The sequence below is a fragment of the Coregonus clupeaformis genome, unplaced genomic scaffold (genome assembly GCF_020615455.1).
Source record: "Coregonus clupeaformis isolate EN_2021a unplaced genomic scaffold, ASM2061545v1 scaf3280, whole genome shotgun sequence".
Lineage (NCBI taxonomy): Eukaryota > Metazoa > Chordata > Actinopteri > Salmoniformes > Salmonidae > Coregonus > Coregonus clupeaformis.
In genome coordinates this window covers 1-16,059 of record NW_025536734.1, presented here as the reverse complement: position 1 = coordinate 16,059, position 16,059 = coordinate 1, and the positions used below count along the sequence as shown (strand labels likewise).

Here is a 16,059-nt window from a genome sequence, read left to right as displayed (position 1 = left end):
TTTAAAATGTGCATATGCATGTGTACTACAGTATACTTACAGTGACACATGCCCTCTAAAAATACAGTACTTTCAATGTCACATTGTAAAGCAATATGAGCATCAGTCCAGCAGGTGGTGGTATAGCATTTGGACCAGCAACATGGGGAGGAAGTAAGTATGTTGGTCAACCGGTTAAAACAGGAAGTAGGTTTCTGAAAGCAGCAAGCCAGCTTTCGCTTTTATTGAAAAATAACTATCATAGTTTGCAAAAACTCACAAAATTGGGAAAGACTGTGGATCAAATCCGCCAATCTAAAAGACAGTCCTTTTTAATTCCACTGTGGGAAATACGGTTATCTTTTAAGCTTGTTTTCGCTAAGTTAGCATTAGCTGTTTAGTCACCCATCGGTTTACTAGCCACATAGGCTCTTCAGCTCGGTTCAGCTAGCTAGGTAAATAGCTACATTTCAATTTCCAGGCAACAATGGAGGGTCTCGAAACGATGTACGAGGATCCTAATGCCGTGGACTTCATTGACTGTGCTGTAAGTAACGTTGAGAGTAGCCTAGGCACAAGAAGCTACAAACAAGCTAACGACGTTACTAGGCTAGCCATCTCTCTCACCACCACATCATGAAGAATCTTCTATTTTTCAGGTCTGCACCAAATCCATAAGGGGTGATACCCTGTATAAGATTCACCTGACTACAATACAACACATCAGGGTAAGAAGCAAAGTTGCAGTGAAATATTTTAACTACTCACAATTCACAACGATATGTTACTATCTTATAGCTACTAGAGTAATAAGGTCAGTACACATGACGAGTAAAATTGCTGTTCACAAAATAAATCACAATGATACGTTTAAAAATTGTTATCAACTACAATCAGGAGGATGTGCTGAATAGGGCAATTCCATGGTGATGGAATTACTTTTTTTTTCTCACTTAAAAAATGTATGCCAAACAAAAACCATGGATTTCAAAGTTTAACAAACCATACAACTCTATGTACAATGACTACTTTGAACAATTTACACAGTACCTAGTTAAATAAAAGGTGAAAATAAAAAAGTAAAACAAATTACTGGGCGAAAACAAAATAAAATAAAATAACAGTAAAATCTCAAATCAAATCTAATTTTATTGGCCACATGCGCCGAATACAACAGCGAAATTCTTACTTACAGTCCTTAACCAACAGTGCATTTATTTTTAATAAAAAAGTAAAATAAAACAACAAAAAAGTGTTGAGAAAAAAAAGAGCAGAAGTAAAATAAAATAACAGTAGGGAGACTATATATACACGGGGGTACCGGTGCAGAGTCAATGTGCGGGGGCACCGGCTAGTTGAGGTAGTTGAAGTAATATGTACATGTGGGTAGAGTTAAAGTGACTATGCATAAATAATTAACAGAGTAGCAGCAGCGTAAAAAGATGGGGTGGGGGGGCAGTGCAAATAGTCCGGGTAGCCATGATTAGTTGTTCAGGAGTCTTATGGCTTGGGGGTAGAAGCTGTTAAGAAGTATTTTGGACCTAGACTTGGCACTCGGTACCGCTTGCAGTGCGGTAGCAGAGAGAACAGTCTATGACTAGGGTGGCTGGAATCTTTGACAATTTTTAGGGCCTTCCTCTGACACCGCCTGGTATAGAGGTCCTGGATGGCAGGAAGCTTGGCCCCAGTGATGTACTGGACCGTACGCACTACCCTCTGTAGTGCCTTGCGGTCGGAGGCCAAGCAGTTGCCATACCAGGCGGTGATGCAACCAGTCAGGATGCTCTCGATGGTGCAGCTGTATAATTTTTTTGAGGATCTGAGGACCCATGCCGAATTTTTTCAGTCTCCTGAGGGGGAATAGGCTTTGTCGTGCCCTCTTCACGACTGTCTTGGTGTGTTTGGACCATGATAGTTCGTTGGTGATGTGGACACCAAGGAACTTGAAGCTCTCAACCTGTTCCACTACAGCCCCGTCGATGAGAATGGGGGCGTGCTCAGTCCTCTTTTTTTTTCCTGTAGTCCACAATCATCTCCTTTGTCTTGGTCACGTTGAGGGAGAGGTTGTTATCCTGGCACCACACGGCCAGGTCTCTGACCTCCTCCCCTATAGGCTGTCTCATCGTTGTCGGTGATCAGGCCTACCACTGTTGTGTCGTCGGCAAACTTAATGATGGTGTTGGAGTCGTGCCTGGCCATGCAGTCATGGGTGAACAGGGGAGTACAGGAGGGGACTGAGCACGCACCCCTGAGGGGCCCCCGTGTTGAGGATCAGTGTGGCAGATGTGTTGTTACCTACCCTTACCACCTGGGGGAGGCCCGTCAGGAAGTCCAGGATCCAGTTGCAGAGGGAGGTGTTTAGTCCCAGGATCCTTAGCTTAGTGATGAGCTTTGAGGGCACTATGGTGTTGAATGCTGAGCTGTAGTCAATGAATAGCATTCTCACGTAGGTGTTCCTCTTGTCCAGGTGGGAAAGGGGCAGTGTGGAGTGCAATAGAGATTGCATCATCTGTGGATCTGTTGGAGCGGTATGCAAATTGGAGTGGGTCTAGGGTTTCTGGGATAATGGTGTTGATGTGAGCCATGACCAGCCTTTCAAAGCACTTCATGGCTACAGGCGTCAGTGCTACGGGTCAGTAGTCATTTAGGCAGGTTATCTTAGTGTCCTTGGGCACGGGGACTATGGTGGTCTGCTTGAAACATGTTATTACAGACTCAGTCAGGGACATGTTGAAAATGTCAGTGAAGACACTTGCCAGTTGGTCAGCACATGCTCGGAGTACACGTCCTGGTAATCCGTCTGGCCCTGCGGCCTTGTGAATGTTGACCTGCTTAAAAGTCTTACTCACATCGGCTACGGAGAGCGTGATCACATAGTCATCCGGAACAGCTGGTGCTCTCATGCATGCTTCAGTGTTGCTTGCCTCGAACGAGCATAGAAGTGGTTTAGCTCGTCTGGTAGGCTTGTGTCACTGGGAAGCTTGCGGCTGTGCTTCCCTTTGTAGTCTGTAATATTTTTCAAGCCCTGCCACATCTGACGAGCGTCAGAGCCGGTGTAGTACGATTCAATCTTAGTCCTGTATTGACTCTTTGCCTGTTTGATGGTTCGTCGGAGGGCATAGCGGGATTTCTTATAAGCGTCCGGGTTAGAGTCCCGCTCCTTGAAAGCGGCAGCTCTACACTTTAGCTCAGTGCGGCTGTTTCCTGTAATCCATGGCTTCTGGTTGGGGTATGTACGTACGTCACTGTGGGGACGACATCATCGATGCACTTATTGATGAAGCCAGTGACTGATGTGGTGTACTCCTCAATGCTATCTGAAGAATCCCGGAACATGTTCCAGTCTGTGCTAGCAAAACAGTCCTGTAGTTTAGCATCTGCGTCATCTGACCACTTTTTTATTAACCGAGTCACTGGTGCTTCCTGCTTTAGTTTTTGCTTATAAGCAGGAATCAGGAGGATAGAGTTATGGTCAGATTTGCCAAATGGAGGGCGAGGGAGAGCTTTGTATGCGTCTCTGTGTGTGGAGTAAAGGTGGTCTAGAGTTTTTTTTCCTCTGGTTGCACATTTAACATGCTGGTAGAAATTAGGTAGAACGGATTTAAGTTTCCCTGCATTAAAGTCCCCGGCCACTAGGAGCGCTGCCTCTGGATGAGCGTTTTCCTGTTGACTTATGGCCTTATACAGCTCATTCAGTGCAATCTTAATGCCAGCATTGGTTTGTGGTGGTAAATAGACAGCTATGAAAAATATAGATGAAAACTCTCTTGGTAAATAGTGTGGTCTACAGCTTATCATAAGATGCAAAACCTCGAGACTTCCTTAGTATTTGATTTTGTGCACCAGCTGTTGTTTACAAATATACACAGACCGCCACCCCTTGTCTTACCGGAGTCAGTCGGTCTATCCTGCCGATGTAGCGTATAGCCCGCTAGCTGTATGTTATCCATGTCGTCGTTCAGCTACGACTCGGTGAAACATAAGATATTACAGTTTTTACTGTCCCGTTGGTAGGATAACCGTAATCTTAGGTCATCCAATTTATTTTCCAATGATTGAAGATTGGCTAATAGGATTGATGGGAGCGGCAGTTTACTCGCTCGCCGTCGGATCCTTACAAGGCACCCCGACCTACGTCCACGATATCTCTGTCTCTTCCTCATGCGAATGACAGGGATTTGGGCCTTGTCGGGTGTCTGTAGGATATCCTTGCGCCGCCTCGTTGAAGAAAAAAAATTATTTGTCCAATACGGATTGAGTAATCGCTGTCCTGATATTCAGAAGCTCTTTTTGGTTATAAGAGACGATGGCAGAAACATTATGTACAAAATAAATTACAAATAACAGCGGAACAACTTGATCCCTCAGTTTTATTCCGTTAACAAATGTATCTGCACAGTTATTCCTGTAAATGTGTTTTTGTAAAATGTTCAGTGGAAATTGTTAAGTGGTCCTTGTGCATGCATAGAGTTCTATAGTTAGTTAAACTTTGAAATCAATGGTTTTGTTTGGTATACATTTTTCAGTGAAAGATCTGAGTCTCAGCATAATTCCTTTACCACGGAATTGCACATAGACGTCCCTCTGTTATTAACCTCTTCTTTCCAGAACCAAGGTACTGTGTTTTGTATTTTTCAAGAGCTTCCAGAAAGCCACTATTGTTCACTTGTGCTCTCGTATGGTATTTTTCCTCTTTCCAGATGGCTTCATACTACTTGTACAAAATAACCAGCAAGGTATGGACTTAAATAAACATCACGTTCAGCTTTGCTTTCACCTTTGGTTTACCACCAGCACCTTCTGGTGCTCCCGATATATGGTACAGTATTTTCCATAAAAATATTATTTTAGTAAATATTGTTGATGAACATGGCATAACGCCAACAAGAATCAACGAACAAATCACCATGAAGAATCCAAAACCTCTGGATGTGTAACAAATCTGTGCACACTGGAACTGTATTTCAGTTTAATTCTGTTATCTCTTGATTCCTCTTGCTCCCAGTAACAACCTTAATATGGGAGTGGGCCAACAATATACTTTTTTCATGTTGCGTCATGGTTGAACAGAAACCACGAGAGACAAAATGGTGGTCATATTCTTTGTGGAAAGGTGTTGACTTTGGAACTTACCCGATTCCTTCATTTTTACTCTGTGCCGTATTCATGACGCTCGGAGATGTCCCCTGTCTAGGTGCTGTAAAATGCTGATGGATATCACTGGGTTTGAATCGTCATGACAACTTGTGGGAATATTGGAATGTAGAGAGAGTTGGAAGAAGGAAACATTTTCTAAGATTGTAATATAATATGCCATTTGGCAGACGCAAGCAACTTACAGTCATGCTTGCATACATTTTCTGAACCCACTATCCTGGCGTTGCAAGCGCCAGGCTCTACCAACTGAGCTACAGAGGACCATGTCTAGGCTTGTCTTTATAGGTTCAAATGAATCCGTTTACTTTTCCCATGCAAAGTTGAGACTACCTTTGCCATCATACTAGGTTTGGTTCTTCAATCCCCATGTTCCATTCTTATTCATTTTCCTGTGCGTTTTAGCTGCCAACTTTACGTTATTTTCCTTTTTTCCATCGCAACTTTTTTCCCTTATTCAACTTTTTCACTCCGGACGCTTCATCTGGACATGGTTCATCAACATCTTCAACAGCCGAAGCTAAGTAGTAACATTAACATGATGTCTTCTAATTGCAGTCGCTGTACTCATAATATACAGGAGAATTCTCGCCTTACGGCGAGAATAGCTGTGCTACAAGCCCAGCTTCAGACGCAATCGTTAGGCAAGAGTAATATCAGTGTAGGAAAGGAAGAAACAGCGTCTGTGCCACCAGCAAGTACAGACAGTAACGTTAGTATAAATCCCCCGCACAGTCCCCGCGGCCGGACAACTTTCTCATGGCTTCTGGAGGGAAATACTGTTGGAATGCTCAACCGGTGTCGCTCATTCAGCCGACAGAAACCTTCAACCGGTTTTCCCCATTATGTAGCGAGTCGGAGTCTGAGTCTGAGTCTTCTCTAGTCTCTACTCCTCCCGTTACGGGGTCTGGAGACTCCGAAGGCTCCCACCATTAGCTCTGACAAATTGAAAACCCTAGTCATTGGCGACTCCATTACCCGCAGTATTAGACTTAAACGAATCACCCAGCGATCATACACTGTTTACCAGGGGGCAGGGCTACCGACGTTAAGGCTAATCTAAAGATGGTGCTGGCTAAAGCTAAAACTGGCGAGTGTAGAGAGTATAGAGATATTGTTATCCACGTCGGCACCAACGATGTTAGGATGAAACAGTCAGAGGTCACCAAGTGCAACATAGCTTCAGCGTGTAAATCAGCTAGAAAGATGTGTCGGCATCGAGTAATTGTCTCTGGCCCCTCCCAGTTAGGGGAAGTGACAGAGCTCTACAGCAGAGTCTCAGCACTCAATCGCTGGTTGAAAACTGTTTTCTGCCCCTCCCAAAAGATAACATTTGTGGATAATTGGCCCTCTTTCTGGGACTCACCCACAAACAGGATCAAGCCTGACCTGCTGAGAGTGACGGACTCCATCCTAGCTGGAGGGTGCTCTCCTCTTATCTACCAACATAGATAGGGCTCTAACTCCTCTAGCCCCACAGTGAAATAGGGTGCAGGCCAGGCAGCAGGCTGTTAGCCAACCTGCCAGCTTAGTGGAGTCTGCCAATAGCATAGTCAGTGTAGTCAGCTCAGCCATACCCATTGAGACTGTGTCTGTGCCTCGACCTAGGTTGGGCAAAACTAAACATGGTGGTGTTCACCCTAGCAATCTTATTAGGATAAAGACCTCCTCCATTCCTGCCATTATTGAAAGAGATCGTGATACCTCACATCTCAAAATAGGGTTACTTAATGTTAGATCCCTCACTTCAAAGGCAGTCATAGTCAATGAACTAATCACTGATCATAATCTTGATGTGATTGGCCTGACTCGAAACATGGCTTAAGCCAGATGAATTTGCTGTGTTAAATGAGGCCTCACCTCCTGGTTACACTAGTGACCATATTCCCGTGCATCCCGCAAAGCCGGAGGTGTTGCTAACATTTACGATAGCAAATTTCAATTTACAAAAAAAAATGACGTTTTCATCTTTCGAGCTTCTAGTCATGAAATCTATGCAGCCTACTCAATCACTTTTTATAGCTACTGTTTACAGGCCTCCTGGGCCATATACAGCGTTCCTCTCTGAGTTTCCTGAATTCCTATCAGACCTTGTAGTCATAGCAGATCATATTCTAATTTTTGGTGATTTTAATATTCACATGGAGAAGTCCACAGACCCACTCCAAAAGTCTTTCGGAGCCATTATCGACTCAGTGGGTTTTGTCCAACATGTCTCTGGACCTACTCACTGCCACAGTCATACTCTGGACCTAGTTTTGTCCCATGGAATAAATGTTGTAGATCTTAATGTTTTTCCACAAAATCCTGGACTATCGGACCACCATTTTATTACGTTTGCAATCGCAACAAATAATCTGCTCAGACCCCAACCAAGGAGCATCAAAAGTCGTGCTATAAATTCTCAGACAACACAAAAATTCATTGATGCCCTTCCAGACTCCTTCTGCCTACCCAAGGACGTCAGAGGACAAAAATCAGTTAACCACTTAACTGAGGAACTCAATTTAACCTTGCGCAATACCCTAGATGCAGTTGCACCCCTAAAAACGAAAAACATTTGTCATAAGAAACTAGCTCCCTGGTATACAGAAAATACCCGAGCTTTGAAGCAAGCTTCCAGGAAATTGGAACGGAAATGGCGCCACACCAAACTGGAAGTCTTCCGACTAGCTTGGAAAGACAGTACCGTGCAGTACCGAAGAGCCCTCACTGCTGCTCGATCATCCTACTTTTCCAAATTAATCGAGGAAAATAAGAACAATCCAAAATTTCTTTTTGATACTGTTGCAAAGCTAACTAAAAAGCAGCATTCCCCAAGAGAGGATGGTTTTCACTTCAGCAGTGATAAATTCACGAACTTCTTTGAGGAAAAGATCATGACCATTAGAAAGCAAATTACGGACTCCTCTTTGAATCTGCGTATTCCTCCAGGGCTTAGCTGTCCTGGATCTGCACAGCTCTGCGAGGGCCTGGGATCGGGAGAGACACTTAAGTGTTTTAGTACTATATCTCTTGACACAATGATGAAAATAATCATGGCCTCCTAAACCTTCAAGCTGCATACTGGATCCTATTCCTACTAAACTGCTGAAGGAGCTGCTTCCTGTGCTTGGCCCTCCTATGTTGAACATAATAAACAGCTCTCTATCCACCGGATGTGTACCAAACTCACTAAAAGTGGCAGTGATAAAGCCTCTCTTGAAAAAGCCAAACCTTGACCCGGAAAATATAAAAAACTATCGGCCTATATCGAATCTTCCATTCCTCTCAAAAAATTTTAGAAAAGCTGTTGCGCAGCAACTCACTGCCTTTCTGAAGACAAACAATGTATACGAAATGCTTCAGTCTGGTTTTAGACCCCATCATAGCACTGAGACTGCACTTGTGAAGGTGGTAAATGACCTTTTAATGGCGTCAGACCGAGGCTCTGCATCTGTCCTCGTGCTACTAGACCTTAGTGCTGCCTTTGACACCATCGATCACCACATTCTTTTGGAGAGACTGGAAACCCAAATTGGTCTACACGGACAAGTTCTGGCCTGGTTTTAGATCCTACCTGTCGGAAAGATATCAGTTTGTCTCTGTGAATGGTCTGTCCTCCGACAAATCAACTGTACATTTCGGTGTTCCTCAAGGTTCCGTTTTAGGACCACTATTGTTTTCACTATATATTTTACCTCTTGGGGATGTTATTCGAAAACATAATGTTAACTTTCACTGCTATGCGGATGACACACAGCTGTACATTTCAATGAAGCATGGTGAAGCCCCAAAATTGCCCTCGCTAGAAGCCTGTGTTTCAGACATAAGGAAGTGGATGGCTGAAAACTTTTACTTTTAAACTCGGACAAAACAGAGATGCTTGTTCTAGGTCCCAAGAAACAAAGAGATCTTCTGTTAAATCTGACAATTAATCTTGATGGTTGTAAAGTCGTCTCAAATAAAACTGTGAAGGACCTAGGCGTTACTCTTGACCCTGATCTCTCTTTTGAGAACATATCAAGACTGTTTCAAGGACAGCTTTTTTTCCATCTACGTAACATTGCAAAAATCAGAAATTTTCTGTCCAAAAATGATGCAGAAAAAATTGATCCATGCATTTGTTACTTCTAGATTGGACTACTGCAATGCTCTATTTTCCGGCTACCGGATAAAGCACTAAATAAACTTCAGTTAGTGCTAAATACGGCTGCTAGAATCCTGACTAGAACCAAGAAATTTGATCATATTACTCCAGTGCTAGCTTCCCTACACTGGCTTCCTGTTAAGGCAAGGGCTGATTTCAAGGTTTTACTGTTAACCTATAAAAAGCGTTACATGGGCTTGCTCCTACCTATCTTTCCGATTGGTCCTGCCGTACACCAATACGTACGCTACGGTCACAAGACGCAGGCCTCCTAATTGTCCCTAGAATTTCTAAGCAAACAGCGGGAGGCAGGGCTTTCTCCTATAGATCTCCATTTTTATGGAACAGTCTGCCTACCCATGTGAGAGACGCAGACTTCGGTCTCAACCTTTAAGTCTTTACTGAAGACTTATCTCTTCAGTAGGTCATATGATTGAGTGTAGTCTGGCCCAGGAGTGTGAAGGTGAACGGAAAGGCTGGAGCAACGAACAGCCCTTGCTGTCTCTGCCAGGCCGGTTCCCCTCTCCACTGGGGTTCTCTGCCTCTAACCCTGTTGCAGGGGCTGAGTCACTGGCTTGCTGGTGCTCTTTCATGCCGTCCCTGGGAGGGGTGCGTCACTTGAGTGGGTTGAGTTACTGACGTGATCTTCCTGTCTGGGTTGGCGCCCCCTTGGTTTGTGCTGTGGTGGGAGACCTCTGTGGGCTATACTCGGCCTTGTCTCAGGATTGTAAGTTGGTGGTTGGGGATATCCCTCTAGTGGTGCGGGGCTGTGCTTTTGGCGGAGTGGGTGGGGTTATATCCTTCCTGTTTGGCCCTGTCCGGGGTTTCTTCGGATGGGGCCACAGTGTCTCCGGACCGCTCCTGTCTCAGCCTCCAGTATTTATGCTGCAGTAGTTTATGTGTCGGGGGCTGGGGTTAGTTGGTTATACCTGGAGTACTTCTCCTGTCTTATCCAGTGTCCTGTGTGAATTTAAGTATGCTCTCTCTAATTCTCTCGTTTCTCTCTTTCTCTCTCGAGAACCTGAGCCCTAGGACCATACGTCAGGACTACCGGGCATGATGACACCTTGCTGTCCCAGTCCGCCTGGCCTTGCTGCTATTCCAGTTTCAACTGTTCTGCCTGCGGCTACGAAACCCCTACCTGTCCCAGACCTGCTGTTTTCAACTCTAAATGATCGGCTATGAAAAGCCAACTGAGAGACCTGAGCCCTAGGACCATACGTCGGGACTACCGGCCGTGGTGACTCCTTGCTGTCCCCAGTCCGCCTGGCCTTGCTGCTATTCCAGTTTAAACTGTTCTGCCTGCGGTTATGGAACCCCTACCTGTCCCAGACCTGCTGTTTTAAACTCTAATGATCGGCTATGAAAAGCCAACTGAGATTTATTCCTGATTATTATTTGACCATGCTTGTCACTTATGAACATTTTGAACATCTTGGCATGGTTCTGTTATAATCTCCACCCGGCACAGCCAGAAGAGGACTGGCCACCCCTCATAGCCTGGTTCCTCTCTAGGTTTCTTCCTAGGTTTTGCCTTTCTAGGGAGTTTTTCCTAGCCACCGTGCTTCTACACCTGCATTACTAGCTGTTTGGGGTTTTTAGGCTGGGTTTCTGTACAGCACTTCGAGATATTAGCTGATGTAAGAAGGGCTATATAAAATAAAATTGATTGATTGATTGATTATGGAACAACTTGATCCTCTTCAACGTCACTGCTGCTCCAAAGACTGACCTTTTTGCACTCAAAAGCAGTTCATCTCCAGAAGGGACACCTATGTCTTGTCTTCCTGCTTGGGTCTGTTCGTGATTAATATTGAAAACAAAAATGTCCTTAAGTATTTCAAGATGTTTTTATAAGAAACACTGTCGGCTCCTGTTAAGTGAGACAAATGTAAACTCTGTACAAAGCTGTTCACTAGTCTCAATTGGAATAGTGTTCATTATTTTTCATTTACACCGGATCTGCATGCCCTGGTTTAGCGTACAAATTATGTCGAAGCCCTATCCGGAGCCATCTGCATTGAACCGTTGTCGAAGCCAAGTATTATGATAGATAAATATATTGTCTTCCCTTGGTAACCTCATTCAAGTGAAGACAATTTCTTAGGGAAAGGATTCACCCTTCTTAACTTACTTACAGGACTTTGTCACCACAGTATCATGGATCTTATTCACCTCTGAAGTATGCCAGAGTGTCTTCCACTGGCATTTTTCTGACACTAGAAATTATAGTTGAAGCAACCACATTCCGCTTGCACAGTCGCTGTATGCCACTTGGAGATATTTCATCGTTTTCAAACCACCATTTAGCATTACAATGCGCTAGTGAACATAAGAGGATGGACAAAGAGCAACGGACAAAACACAAATTCCAATAATGTACTCAATATTTTTTAAAGCTTTCAAATCAAATGAAGACTCCCAGTTGCTAAGTTTGTCTCAAACCCAAACAACGGAAGTATAGGTACTAAATGAAAGGGCAGGTAAGGTCCAGGTCGGAGTCGAGATTGGAATAATGTATAGTCTCACTCCCAAATGGCCCATCAGTGCACCTCGAGCTTTAGGTGTGGCTTCCCATTATATGTATGTGATTCCGTCATGGATCCTAACCCCATCTTTATCTGTAGTTATGATAGCAAGGTTGCTGGTTACACCAACCAGTTACCCAATGATCCATTGCTGATTGACTTAACTGAACCTGTTTTCTCGGTTGCGTCTCCCTTCATTCCTGACAGAAAGAGGACACCCTGGTTGCTACTGGTAAGTAATTTCATCTTCCCTTCACTCACTGATTGTCGACGATGAGCTTGGACCTCGGTAAGTGGCTTGTTGCTGCCCCCTTCCTTCTGGCAGGGATAAAGGAAGTTCAGAGTTTCAAACCAGGCTCACAAGGCAAGCACTACCCTCTGTGCCAATAGTGTTAGTGCACTTTGCAGATAGGTTGTACGGAAGGGTTGGTACAACGTCGTTTTTGTTGAGTAAAATTCTATTAAACTGAGATGCTGCGATATGAAGCTGCCACGAGGGGAGCACCATGCAGCACCTCAGATCAGATGAGTGTGATACAAACCATGCACAGAGTATCTGCTCATGTGCACTTCAATAGCCACTATGTGATAGTTGCAGGACCACAGGTACATAGAGCTAATTCTAAGCACAACTGACATTTTACATTTGTGTCATTCAACAGCAGAGAAGTTTAGTCTCGTGCTCTTGGAAATGTCTAAACCATGTCCTTGGGACATCCCAACTCTGACATCACCCCGTTGAAATGTAAAAGGATTAGGGGAAAGGTTTAGTAGAGCTAGAGCGATATGGACAAAAATCCATATTGTAAAAACATGCCTGAATTGATGTGACAACGATAAATAGAACAAGTTAATAACGTGCACCAGTTTATTTATTTATTATCCTTTAAAGTACTACTACTAGTTTGATGGCTGTAGCAATCAATTGGCCCATTAACAATCACCCATATTAGTAAACTTTCATTTCAAACTTCACATTTCTCTAGTATAGGCTACTTATCGTAATGAACGATGTCAGCAAAATGCTTGCGATAAGTGATCGGTATGGTCGGTGTCGATCATCTTCGGTTTATCATCCCAGCTCTAGGGTTTAGGGTAGGGATGTTCCAAGGATCCCGGATAGCACTAACCATGCTTTTAGTTGTTGGGGAAATCGGTCCTATATTGCTGTTTACTTTGTGCATTGCTGACTCTACCTTCAATCAGCGATAAACAGTTTTGAATAGATCATTGGAGAGGGAATATGAAGTTCAGTACTATAGCCTCACATGGTAGCAGTTTCTGTGCACATATCTGCAAAAAATGTGCTCTTCCCGTTTCCGTGTGACGTCCACTCATTGGTACGAGAGGAAACAGAACCTGATTATTTGTTACTGCAAAAAATAGCTGTTTTGCCAAACCAACTCTTTCTGAAATAACAATGGATTAAGTCAATGCTCACCGATATTTCAACAGGGCATTAAACCATAGTATGTCTGCAGTCCACCACCTGAAACCATTAAGACTAAAATAAATGTCTGTGTGGAATAAATGTCACACCAATCAATTGGCTCCATATCTGTGAACTGTGAATTGAGTCTAAGTAAGTATGTGGTTCTCCTATTCTCCATGTACTGGAAGATGCTAGCTGAACAGAGGAAAATAAACATCCAAAGGACATTGTTGTGTGTGTTTGTCTATGCTTTAATAAGGCGGACCTGGCAATGGAATTGGAAAGCCCCCTCAATCACTTTCCTCAAAAGCTTCTCTATAGGGGGAACTCCTAAATGCGAATGCAGTGAAAGATGTGGCCCACAGACTGACCTGCCAGCAATCACACAGCCCTTCCTCAACCAGACGTGATTAGCAAAGTCCCTTGCTTAGTGCAAGTGGCTACTCGAGTTCTATGCGTTGTCCCATTCTCCCACCCCTGTGCACTTCGGGTGATGTGTTTCCCGTGCAAAGCAACCTTGGCTGAGGCCGCAGTCATGTGGTCCCACAGCCCTCCCACACTGCTAAATAAAATAAATGGGACTCTTTGCATTGTGCTCGTTCTTGCTAACTATCGGTATGCACACTCAAATGTTGCCTTAAACTGTTTCAGATGACCTTTAGAGCAGCAGTATTTTCCTTTATTTGTGAACAATGTTAAAAAGGCGAAGAAACCTAAATCCATATGTCGTATGAACTAATATTAACAGCAAGAGAGCTTAGCTGTACACATGGTCACCGCTATGATGATTTGCATCACTGTTCCTCGACTGCCCTCTATTTTCTTGCAATCCGAATGTCCTAATGGACACTTCAAGAGTTCTACGTTGCACAGACTGTAAGACACTCAAGACTTAACAGTGGATGTGTTGAGCTGTGCCTGCTATTCTCACAACTCAGTGTCCAAAAAAATTAATAATTTTGCTGAGATATTAGACAAACATTGCACGATCCTGTCCCTGGTAAGCATGCTTCAATCTCTTTGAAGAGACTCAATTCTATCGGGCTGCAGTTAGTTCACTCCCCTTGGACCCACAGCTACTTCTGGTTTTGCTGCAGTTGTCAGAAGTGGGATTTCCGCCCCTGTGAGGTCATTGCGATTTCTGTGGCTGATTTGGGTGAAGGAACGCTGCAAGAAACACCTGCACCAGTCAGCAGAAGTACCATAATCTCTTGGTAGTGACTCGCAGATTCTGAGTGGAATGTTTGATTCCCTCAGCAGACCAATCCATCATCTCAGTGTATATCTGTAACATATCACGCATGGACGATGATAGCCAGGTTATCCATGCATGTTAACCATTTGTGAAAACAAGCACTTGATTGCAGTTGGTTGAACTGTAGAGGGCAGTTCATAAGCGCAGACGAAGGACCTGGAAGGATTCTGTATAGAGGAATGTTCTAAGATCCCTCCCAATGTGTTCTCCAACTCGTAAAACATTTTAGAAAAAGGTTCAGTGCCATTATCCTCGCAAGGTGATGTATTGAAAACAGAGATGTCAATTTTGACCCCTACCTTTTTGATAAAATTATTACTTGTTAAACAAAATCTTTCTCTGAGCAATTGTATTAGTATAAAATAATATAATTTCCCTTTTTGTTGGCATACAATATAGTAATTTTGCTCATCTTTATCAAGGGTGCCAATAATTTAGGACCCCACTGTATGTGAATTATTGACTTTTCCAGTGCTAACTAAGATTTGTACGTTTTTACAGCCGTACTCTGTGTGTTGTTAAAGACCATATCATTGATTGTGGCATTGATCTCTAACTGATGTTGTGGGTCTCACAGGACAAGCTACCAGGGATCATGAGGTTACCACATTTCACGGATATCAAACACTACTTGCGATACCTGAAGCTTGATGAGCCCATCATCGTCAACTACTGTATTTTAAAACCATGTCTAATTCAACACAAAATTCTAACTTTAAGTTGGTGCCCAAAGAGCACATACTTGTAGAAGAGAACTGGATCAAAAATAGTTAAGAGACTAATGATAGTTATCTGTTTAGGGAAGTGTCTCTTTCTGACCTGTACGTCTTATTTCTTCATGTCAGGTTTGAGTGTTCTGGACGAGGTGGAGCCGGTCTCCCGTGACGGTCAGCCTGGCCCCAGATACATCTGCAGAATGTGCGATCTGGATGCAACCTTACCCAACATGGTCAATCATATAATTGGTCGAAAACATCGACAGAAATACCTGGTAAGGGAGGTGATTTACTGGCTGTTGTAGTCAATGGTTTATCCGTGTAAGAACCCCCAAAAATAATTTGACATCATAACCTTGACAGAAGCTGGATATGTGTCTCATGCATGATCTCCCTCTTTCTTGCTGGACATTTTTATTAAAGCCAAGCAAGGATCATGATGGTCAGGAGCTTAAATATAGTGATGATTGATGTACTTTCCTTCTTCTAGGAGGTGAAAAGGAAAGACTTGGTGACATGGGACAGTACCAGTATCCTGTCTCAATCAGGGAAGGCTATACGGGCCAAGGCGGAGATTGTGGAAAGACAGGATGGGCAAGGAAGTCAAAGGTAAGTCATGATGACTATATGATTCCCCTGGTAAGGTACCTGCTTATTGACAACAGAGTTTACATTTATATTTGTTATTTAGCAGACAGCTCTTATCCAGAGCAACTTACAGGAGCAATTAGGGTTAGTGCACATCAACAGATTTTTTCAAACTTAGTCAGCTTGGGACTCAAACCAGCGACCTTCGATTACTGGCCTACTGATCTTATTACCACTGGGCTACCTGCCACTGTAGGTCCTAACTATTACGTGGCTTT

The 16,059-nt window shown here is 43.6% G+C and overlaps 1 long non-coding RNA gene across 1 annotated transcript; it reads left to right on the top strand.

Moving 5' to 3' along the window:
• The first annotated feature begins 302 nt into the window (after positions 1–302).
• LOC123489775 lies at positions 303–15,079 on the top strand. Its single transcript, XR_006660649.1, has 4 exons — positions 303–526; positions 639–707; positions 11,998–12,022; positions 15,055–15,079. It is a non-coding gene; the product is annotated as an uncharacterized LOC123489775 (long non-coding RNA).
• The last annotated feature ends 980 nt before the right edge of the window (positions 15,080–16,059 follow it).